The sequence below is a fragment of the Rhinatrema bivittatum genome, chromosome 13 (genome assembly GCF_901001135.1).
Source record: "Rhinatrema bivittatum chromosome 13, aRhiBiv1.1, whole genome shotgun sequence".
Lineage (NCBI taxonomy): Eukaryota > Metazoa > Chordata > Amphibia > Gymnophiona > Rhinatrematidae > Rhinatrema > Rhinatrema bivittatum.
Genome location: NC_042627.1, coordinates 17,631,052 through 17,641,844, shown reverse-complemented (window position 1 = coordinate 17,641,844; position 10,793 = coordinate 17,631,052). Strand labels below are relative to the sequence as shown.

The following is a 10,793-nucleotide window of genomic DNA, read 5'->3' as shown; positions in this document are numbered from 1 at the left end:
GCTACAGCCATTGTTCTGTTTGATTAAGTTATTCTGGCATTTGGACTGTTCCTACTTTGTAGACTACTGTTAAATTGTTTATTGTACCTTACTCTGTTCTTCTGTATCTCTTGCATTGCTCATTGGTTGAGCCTTTTTCTGTTGCATTGATTGGTTATTCTGTAACACGCTCTGATCGCATGTGTTGGGAAAGTGTGTAATAAACACACACTGCTGCTTCTGCTGATGATGTATGAATCTCCTCAGTGTAGAGATAATTAAATTAATATGTCCAGGCCTCTTTAAGTAATAAAAGGAGTCTACTACTTTCATTTTTTTCTAGTCAAGGGAAATCTATTTTAATGTCAAACCTGAGCAATTCTTACCTCTCCCCTGACATCATAAATGGATTACAAAAAAAGTTAAGTATAATCAGAAGATTCAGGAAGACCCTATTGGCCTTCTTCAGTAAAGATGTTTTTCCACAGGCATAGAATGGGAAAAAATCCTGTGTGTAAAACTAGGCACTTTGATTATTCAGTGCATAGAATTAAATGATAATCATAACTGGAATTTAGCAGAAGATTGTTCTTCAGCGTCAGCTCATTTGGATATTGACTCTGTGGGCAAGGCTACTGTTTCACAGGAATTTAAATTATTAAATGCAGAGGATACTGATTTTCTTTTATGGAGGAACCTAAATTATCTTAGGTAGTAAGTTAGTAGTATAAAACTAGGGTTCTTGTCAAACTCATTTTCACATGGCAGGTGAGGTCAGCCAATCAACTTTGATTTCCATGGTAAGCTCTGTCCACGTCTGGCCCTCTCCAGCCAATCAGCATTCACTTTATTCTAAGCCCCACCTCTTGTCCTACCTCAGCCATACCCCAACAGCCATTACTGATGACATAATAGAAATGGCCCAAGCCACATCCCTCATTGTCACAAGATAATGAAAATGTACAGGTCAGTTAGTAACAATATTGGAACATACAGTCCTGAGAAAGTAATTGGAACCAACAACATGAAAAAACACAATTGTTTTTTTTATTTCATGACCACTGACATTTTTTCCTGCAATTCTTTGTGATTTCATTTGCATTTTTTTCATATATTTTATAATGAATAAGCAACAAAAACTTGAATTGAAAATATTTTAAAATGGCAGGTTTAACAGCATTGATAAAGTTCTGGTAATAATGTCCCATTCTGTCAAAGTATCTCAGCTCCATATTTGTAAATTGCGACTTTATTTTTGCTCCATGCCTGAGATAATTGAAAGATAATTGCCAGTATTGAGGACAGTTAATAAATCCAATGCAGGATGAAAATGCTGATAAATTATGTTCATTTTTTTCTTTTCTTTCTTCATGGTTTTTTAACCCCGGAATATAAAATGCAAACATTCTGAATATTGGCAACTGAAATGAATTTTGGTTGGGCCTTCCCTTTTGTAGAAAAGCCATACTCAAAGGGTGTTCTGAAATCAGTAGGTACATAAAGAATACACACAATCTTAATTGCAGCCATAAATCATTAAATACAAAATAAGTTTTTAAATACAACTCAGAAAGTAAATGATTTACAACAATGGTTTATTGAATGTCTCCATTTTCTTTGTATTCAGTCAGCCAGTTAAAGCAACTGAAGAAAGGATCTTGTTTCAGACATGCATAAAGTGTTGTAAGAAAAATGTGAAGACCGGACTGGTCTAAAATGATCTGCAGTTAAAACCATGTGAGTTGAGGAATGCCCTACTTGCAAACTTTTGAGTTGGGGGTCATCCTAAGATTGCTAGGGTTGGGAGGAAGACTAATGCATATCAGCTTTCTCTCTTCCACCCCCATTAAGCCACACTCTCTCTCCTCCTTCCTTCACCTCCATCACTTCCCCCTCCCCCCCAGGGATGACCCCAGAATTTCTTCCCTTTCCTCCCTCCCTGACCCAGCAGTTTCTTTGCTCTTGCCCCCCTATAAGTCACAGCTTCCTGTCTTGTTCACCCTCACTCTACCCTCAGCTGAGTCCCAAGTCCTGGAATCACACACAGCTGCAGACTGAGCTGTGTGTGTGGTAGCCTTTCTCCAGTTTCTCTCCACATGCTACCTACAGTGTATGCTCAAGGTTCAATCTTCCCCTCCTGTTCCTCCCAGGTCTCCTGAGCAAGGGGAGGGGGTGAGGATGGAGTAGAAAATAATTGCTGTGGTAGGAAAATCAGGCCCTGGAGTGCCACACCGGTCTGATTTTCAGGATAACCACAATGAATATGCATTATATATATATATTTGCTTGCAAATATACTTCATACATATTCATTATGGATATCCTAAAAAAAGAGACCTATTTGTGGAACGTCAAGGCCAGAATTGCCTACTCCTGCTCTGTTCCCTTCTCGAGTCCCTCCCTCCAGTTACCTGCAGGCTTCCTGAAGGGGACGGGCTGGAGCGGTAAACAGAGTCCTGGAACTTTCTATTGTTTTCCGAGAGACCAGCAATTGATATACATTCTTGGAGTCTCTGGGTGAAAACCGATGACTTCCTAAGTATGAAAACTGCTTCCAGACTGACATGTCCAGACATGTCCACAACTTGCAGTTCAATTGATAAATATACATTTATGTTTAAAATAGCTCTTCTCTCTGTGCCTAAGTAAATGGGGGTGGCTTGTATTTACCAGTACAGGTCAATAGTACTCTACATACTTCAAAATAAATGTTGTCTTCAAAGTGTTCCTTAAGACTTTTTCAAGGCTCTGCAATTCTGCTAGTTTCCATTGACTGTCGCATGAAGAGATGTGGGGGATTCAGATTTCAAACTGCTTTACACGAGTTCTTCAGTAAGAGAAAGAACAGCCTCAGGGATTCTTATGAAAGGGAGGGAGGAGAGGGGGATGCTGAGGAATGGTAATGTCCCATCATGCATTTGCCTGCGATATGAATCCAACATGTCTGTCATTTCTCCACACGGTTTCTCTCATGAACTCAAAACCTTTGGAAGGCTTGTAGAACCGAATATATTTATGGGAAAACAACATTTTTCCAAAACCAAGTCCTAAATAATATCTGCGTATTTTTAGTAAGATCTAGTTTCATCTTCACCCGTTTCTCGTTCACTCTGCCTGTAGGGAGGAAAAAAAAAGGAAAGGAGAATGAAATTCTAACCTACTGGCTGCATCCCAAGCAGGCTCTGAAATCTGTATTTCAACAGCGACATGTCACAGAACTTTGGCCGTGGTGGGATTGGTGGCTGCCCAGCCGGCGAACCAGCTAGGTGGACTCGCTAGGACTGGACAGAAGCTGGGCTTCACCTGTACCAGCCTCTTCCCCTGCAGGTCGAGCCCTTGGATTCTGAGGCCAGCAGGAATTAGGTGACAGTCACAAGGAGTGCAGGCAGGCTGATTCCATAAGCAGGCCACAGTTAAGGCAGGCAGAGGTCAGGCAGGCGGTCTGGACAGGCAGAGATCAGACAGCATCAGTATTCAGACAAGGGGTCAGAGCAGGCAGAGATCATGCAGCGTCAATATCCAGAGAGTTCGTTCGAAGAGGCTGTCCAAGAAGCAGGCAAGGGAAACAGGTAATTGCGTAGTCACGCATAGCTATTAAACTCCCCCCCACTTACGCGTTTGAGTTGCCATATGCACACGGATGCACGAATCAATATAAAATCGTGCGCACACGTATGCGCGTACGGCTGATTTTATATGCACGTGTTATAAAATCGCCGCATCCGTATGTGAGCGCTGGCAAAAGCATGCACATGTGCACCCATGCGCAGATCTTAAATTTTACTTCTAATGGAGCAAGGATAAGAGTTTAAACAATCCTGCATTCTACTGGTGACCAGTGTAGGGCACATAAAATAGGTGCGATATGCTCATAACGAGTTGTACCTGTGAGGATTTGCACCGCTGAATTCTGAAATCACCCGCAAAGCCTTGATAGTACATACTGAAATAACTAGGGCTTGTAACACAGTTCAAAAATCTGCTGGCTCTAAATAGGACTTCATCTAAGTGTGCGCAGTTTGTAAAATAAGCTACATACCACAGATTTAACTTGAGGCTTGAATGATAGTTCTGTATCAAATACAATTCCCAGATTTCGGACTGCAGATGAAATAGGTATAATGAAGCCTTCAAAAGAAAACAAACTGTGAAAAATAGATGACCTGCATTTAGCCATGATTTAATAGCACTAAAATAGATTGTAAGCAGGCCAGAAATGTTTTTACTGTCAGATGGAACCGGAAAAACCAACTGTCATCAACATACAACCTATAATGCCGGCCTAAGCCTGCTAATAGTTTGCAAATTAGACTCAGATGTGGAACAGCAATGTCGAGAGGGAGGAACCCTGCTGCAGACCAGTTTTAAGCATATACCAACTAGAGACCTGCTGGACATGATGCAAAAGATATGATTGGAACCAAGAATAAACTCCATCAAGTCCAATGTCAGAAAGATGCACTAACAATATTTCATGACCCAAAGTATCAGAAGTTGCAGATACATTCAACAGCACTAACAAAACACTTTCGCCCACATCAAAGCCTTGCCGGATGACATCGAGACTAGAGAACGTTATAAGATCCGTGCTGTGCTTCGGACAAAAGCCAAATGGAAAGGAGTCAAGCACAGCATTCATACCTAAGAAGTCTTGGAACTGTCTGAGAACAGCAGCCTCGATTACGTTGGCCAGGAAAGAAAGAGACAACCCTGGATGATAATCTGCTGGTTTACACTGATCAAGCTGGGACTTCTTCAACAGAGGTCTAACAGATTGCGTTTTCAAAACCGATGGTTAGTGGTCTTCAGATAAAGAGGTATTCGTTTTATGGGCCAAAAGAGGACAAATCTCATTCAGCAAAGACTTTGTCTATTCAGTCCATGTGTCCTTCAATTTATAATCAAAGAAATTCATAGTCTTCACTATTTTGGAAATTTCAAGTTGAGAAACCAAATTGATTCCAAGAGGATACTTTAACAGCAGTCAAGGTCATTCTCTTTGGAGGAGCTAAAAGTAAATGTGGCGCATAAATCTGTAATCTTCTTAGAGAAGAAAGCAGCAAAAGACTCAGCGTGGATCTGATTAGCTGAGCCATCAGTCTTCCCTCGAGTACTGTTAAGACAATTTGTCAGCTTCAAAACAGTTTTAAAAAGAGATCGCAAATGGATTTATTAAAAAAATGCTTTTACAGCTGTTAAAATCTTCTTCCTATAATTTTTTAAAGCGAGATTATACTCAAGAAGTGATTCATTCCTGCCAACTTTTCTCCAGCACCATTATAGTCGGCACAGCTGAGATTTAGATGTTCTCATTTCACTAGGAAACCAAGGTGCATTATTACTTATTTTTTGCGGTAATAGATTTCAAAGGAGCCAATTCATTTACTCATTGTGATAGTTGTGTGCCAGTATTCAAAGGCATCTTGGGCACTCATAATTACATTTGATTGGATCAATTTTTGTTAAAGTTTGTGAAATAATAAATTCATAGATCTGACAGGTTAGGATTGGGGATAAGGGAAGACAGAAGGGGAGAGAATTCCTGGAAGGAGGAAAGGTAGAAGAATGGATGGAGAGAGGGAGAAAGAGGACGATGGAATGTCTGCAAGAGGGAGAGAATGAAGATAGGGAGAGAGAGGAAGAGATGTAATGCCTGGAGGGAGGGGAGAGGAGGAGGAGAAAATGGAGGAGAGAGAGGGATAGAATGCCTGGAAGAAGGGGGAGAGAAAGCCTGGAGGGAGGCATGAGAAGGAAAAGGACAGAATGCCTTGGAGTGAGAGAGAGGGAGGGCAGGGAGAACAGAAATAAAGGTTAACAAATAAAAACAAAAAATGTATGCGGTGATACGCTTTTATTGGACTAACAATACTTCTCACAACCAAGCCTCATGGTATCACCATATGTTTTCTGAGTTTCTGTAAGAAGCTTGCTTTTCTTTTTCTTTTAACTAATTTTGCTTCATATTAGGTGGTTGCCTGAAGGCCAATACTGGAAAAGCAAGAAATATTTCTTTCAGTGATTCATCCTCCAAGAATAGTGCCTATAGGTCTTATGATTTTTCTTAGTTGTTCCAGCTCTGGGTGGTATGAAACTACAAGGAGGTACTCGCTCTGTGGTGTTCCTTGCTTTGTATTGTACTAGCTTTATCCTGGACATTTTAAGTAAACACAGTAGAGATGTGAATCGGAACTGAAATCGGATCCGATTCTGGTTCCGATTCACATCTATAGAGATGTGAATCGGAACCAGAATCGGATCCGATTTCAGTTCCGATTCACATCTCTAAAACACAGTTTTCTTGGAAATGATTTTGGAGTTGAAGCCCTTTTATTTGAATAATTCAGTCACAGGACTTTGAGGTGTTTGTCCCTATCTTTTGGACTGCAATGTTACACGTTGCAAGCTATGCCAATATCATAGGACCCCCATAGTCAACTATATGGGAAAAACATTCCTTCTCCAATATAGTATACATTATTCAATGCAGAAAATTGTTATGGTTTGTGGGTATGTGGACTCTTGGCCCGAGGTGTGAGTTGTAACAACCTGTGAGGAGGAGCCCCACAAGTCCGCACCCTCAGGAGGCGAGGTACAGGCACAGCGGGGAGCTCTGGGCACAGTAGTGGAGAGCTCCCCAGGGACCAGGAGGTAACCCCCGTAGGGCGACAGACAGTAGGTAGTACCTGGAGACCCTGAAGAGAGAGGCGCCAGGCAGACCGCGGAGCGGAAGGCACAGGATTGGCCGTGCAGAAGGTTCTCCGGGAGGTCAGCCCCGAGGGGCGGAGCTGCAGAGTTGTGGGCGTAGACTTGGAGGTACAGGCCAACCTATGAGGCAGGGAAGCCCGGGCCTGATCTCAGCTGCTGACGTAGGCAGGAACCCGGAGAGTGGAGGAGTGCCGGCAGTCTAGTAGAGAAGCAGCCCCAAGGAGCGGGACAGCTGACAGTCGTTGAATAAACCGGAGCACAGCCCCGTGGAGTGGGGAAGCTCTAGATAGTCTCTTGAGTAAAAAGCGCGGCCCGAGTAGCGGGTGAGTGCAGACAGTCTTGCTAGAACACAGGCGCAACCCCGAGGAGCAGGGAAGGCTAGCTGAGGAACTCACAGGTTGCCGCAGTGTTCCAAGGGAGACCCGAGCAGCAGGAGTCGTTGCAGAGTAGGACCCAAGAGGCACAGAGCCAGCCCGAGGAGTGGGGTAGGCCAGGGGAGGAAGTCCCCATAGGAGCGCACACTGACCCCCGAGGAGCAGGTGCCAGACAGGGTCCAGGAGCAAGGCACGTAGCGACGTATCAGGAACACAAGGGCAGGAGTTGTAGACTCGTACGGAACTTGTTGCCATGTCGGCTAGCTGGGGGCGAAGGTGGAGCTTAAGTACAGGAGTCTGATGACATCATCAACCAGGGACGCCCCCGAGGTTCCCCCCGACGAGGCTTCAAAGGAGGTGACGCACGCACCTAGGAAGGCCCGACATCGAAGTAGGAAGCAGTGACGTCCATGCCGCCTGAGGAACGCGGCGCTGTAGGCTGGCCCGTGCTGCGAGCAGACCCAGGGAGGGCAGGAGAGCGGTGCAAGAGATGAGTACTTGCGGTCACAGCTGTCTGTGACCGACAGGCATAAACAAATGCTACACTGGTGAAACACATCAGATCATAATGGCAAGAGTCAATTCACACAGACACAAGTTCAAACACCACAGAGAAGACTAAGGTATCACCTCTTGTGAGGGTGCATTTTTCAGAACCAGACACTGCATCAAATGACCTTATGATCCAGATAAGTAAAGGAAAATTTAAAACAATCCAAGAACCCAAAACTTTTGAAGTTTAAATGATCAGAGACTTTGGAATTCACAAGAAAGGACTCAAAGACCCAGGTTTCTTATCACAGTATAAGCCATAAAATTGTCTTTCACCTTCTGATCACCCATCAAAATCCACCCCCCTTTCCCCTATTAATTGGAATGCCTTTTATGATTGACATGTATTTTATTTATTTAAAACAATTTTATATTCTGCCACTTCTACATCCAATGTATAGGGCAGATTTTAAAAATAAACATTCATATGCAGATCAATAAACAATTCATTCAACACTAAACAAACCATTTCCAATAATAATACTACATTAAAAACACAAAACAAATTTAATTAAATGCCTTGTTAAAATAAACTGCCTTTTTTTTTTTCTAAAACTTTTTATATCCATTTCTCCCCGCAACTCTTCAGGGAGGCTGTTCCAAAGCACTGGTCCTGCATACGAAAAGGCTCTCGATTGAGCTGTTCCTGATCTATATTTCTTTATTGAAGGAAGGCTTAATAGATATACTCCCTCAGATCTAAGGGCCTGCCTAGATTTATAAAATTGCAATGTAAACTTTAGGGAGCAAGTCTCCTTATCATTAAGAATAATGACTGTCATCTTAAATTACACAAGCATTGAAATTGGCAGCCAATGCAATTCTCGTAAAATAGGTGTAATATGGGCATAAATTATCAACCCCATTAGAATTCTTGCTACCGCATTCACTAATAATTGCATCAATTGCATAAAAGTTTTTGGCAACTCTATGCATACACTATTACAAAAGTCAATTTGACCAAATAGCAGTCACTGTAAAATAACTCATTGGAAGTAAGGCCTTAAGTGGTTGCAACATTTTTAATCTGCAAAAAGTAGCTTGTACTACTTTCTTAATGTGAGGTTTCACAGGTAACTTAGAATCTATAGGTACACTTAGATTCCTTGCTTCAAATCCTATAGGTATTGTAAACCCTTCAAATACTAAATCAGTAATCCCTGGCAATGAGGACGGCTTCCAAATCCAAAATAAGTTGATTTTGCAATATTTAAACTCAAACCATTTGCTCTCAACCAGTTATTTCAAGAGTAACCAAATGTTACTCTTGAAAACCCACCCTCTACGGAACATGGCAAGAGGAACTGGATATTATCTGCATAAAAGAAATATAAAAGACCCCTTGTTCTAAATAACTCTGCTAATGGACATATATATATATTAAATAAAATGGGTGATAGACATGAGCCCTGTGGGACACCACTATTTGTTTTTACCCAATCTGAACAATTTTGGCTGATTCTCACCCATTGGCTTCTTCAGTTATAAAAGATTTAAACCATTCTAATACTTACCTTCAGAACAAAATACTGTAATCTATCAATCAATTTGTCTTATGGGATCATATAAAAAATGTAACATAAATACAACAGCAGCAGCTCTGTACTGTGGGCCTTCCAAAAACCATATTGGTTTACATCTAATACCCTGTTTTCAGTTAGATAATCATTTAATTGTCTAAGTACACTTTTTTCTATTATCTTCCCTAAAGTTGGAAGGTTTGAAGTGGGGTGATAGTTTTCCACTATATCTGGTGGGAATGTCAGTTTTTTTTGTATAAGTCTAATAACAGACTGTCAATATTTCAGGCAATTTACCACTTAGTAATCAATTGAATCTCTCATAAATTATCTCACTCGAACATTTTATATATACAAAAGGACAGGGATCTAAGTTGGCCTAAGATTTCCCACAATTTTCTGTATCTCCACTAGAGCCACATGTGTAAAAGTGGTCCATCTTTCCAAAGGTGGATGATCCATTTTATGTTCAGTTAAAATGATTCCACTTATGGTACCTGTCTGACTATGTAATTGAAAATACTACAGTAGATCTACACAACAGTGTTGCATGTATCTTTGGCCTCTTTATTATCTGTGTACTATATAAAACAATTGTTCAGTAAGGCAATCTCCATCTTGAGACTCAGTATTTCCATTCTTCTCTTCACTTTTATATACAGATTGCCAATAGCTTTTAAAAACCTCATTTTCTATAACAGGACACACTGTCTTATAAGATGGTTGAAGACAACATGATCTCTCCATTAAATCACTAATCTGGAATAAAATTAAACTGTGATCCGACCACACCATTTTAAAACCGTCTGTAATTTTAAAACATTAAGATACCTGTCTGAGCAGTACAACCGATGCAATGTACTTGCCCTCATTCATAATGTGTCAAACGAGACGCAGCCGTCACAGAAAGCAGCTATTTGGCATGCAAGGAGCTCACATTCTCTACGTGAGCATTAAAATCCCCTATAATCAACGACTTCTCATATTTTAATTGTAACCCAACTAACTGCTCGGCTAATATTTTCTGATCCTATTATTCTTTGCTCATTCTATTTTCACCTGAGGAAGAGTATTAGCTCTGGAAAGCTGTATTACTGAAGTCCAGTCATTCTAGTGGACGGCAGCCACAGGACTTTACCTGGAGGGCGAAAGAAGTAGATGGAGGACAAGAGAAATGAAGGAGATTACTTTCCCCCCTCCCTCCAAGCCCTGAGAGAATGTCGGGCCGGAAGATGTAGGAGGAGAGGGAGACGCCGTCTGCAAGCAATTCTCGTCCGGCCGGCACTGCTTGAATATTTCTGGAGAAAAGAGGATTGGGGGAAAAAAGTTCGTGAAGAATTCCTTCCCAGGGATTTCACCGACTTTTTAACAGTCATTTGATTTTTGTCCCCATTTCCCACCTATCGCTGGCACTGCCTTAACTTCAAACATCTCAGGTGATTCCGGGGAAACAGCAACACGGGCCACGCATCAAACACCGGCCGACAGGGGTCGAACAAGGAAAGCCATTTTCAATAGAAAGATAATTTAAAAAAAAAATTCTTAAATGTGACCTTTTCTATCGTATTCATTGCGCGCGCGCGCTACGATTCGCAGCGCTCTAGCCGTCTTCTCGCGTGTCTCTGAGTTCCGGGTCCTCCAGGATGATAGAGACGTCGAGCGG

The 10,793-nt window shown here is 41.7% G+C and overlaps 1 long non-coding RNA gene across 1 annotated transcript; it reads right to left on the bottom strand.

Moving 5' to 3' along the window:
- Nucleotides 1–1,557: 1,557 nt before the first annotated feature.
- LOC115074723 lies at nt 1,558–10,705 on the bottom strand. Its single transcript, XR_003852325.1, has 2 exons — nt 4,019–10,705; nt 1,558–3,093 (listed from the first exon to the last, which is right to left on the bottom strand). It is a non-coding gene; the product is annotated as an uncharacterized LOC115074723 (long non-coding RNA).
- Between the last annotated feature and the right edge of the window lie 88 nt (nt 10,706–10,793).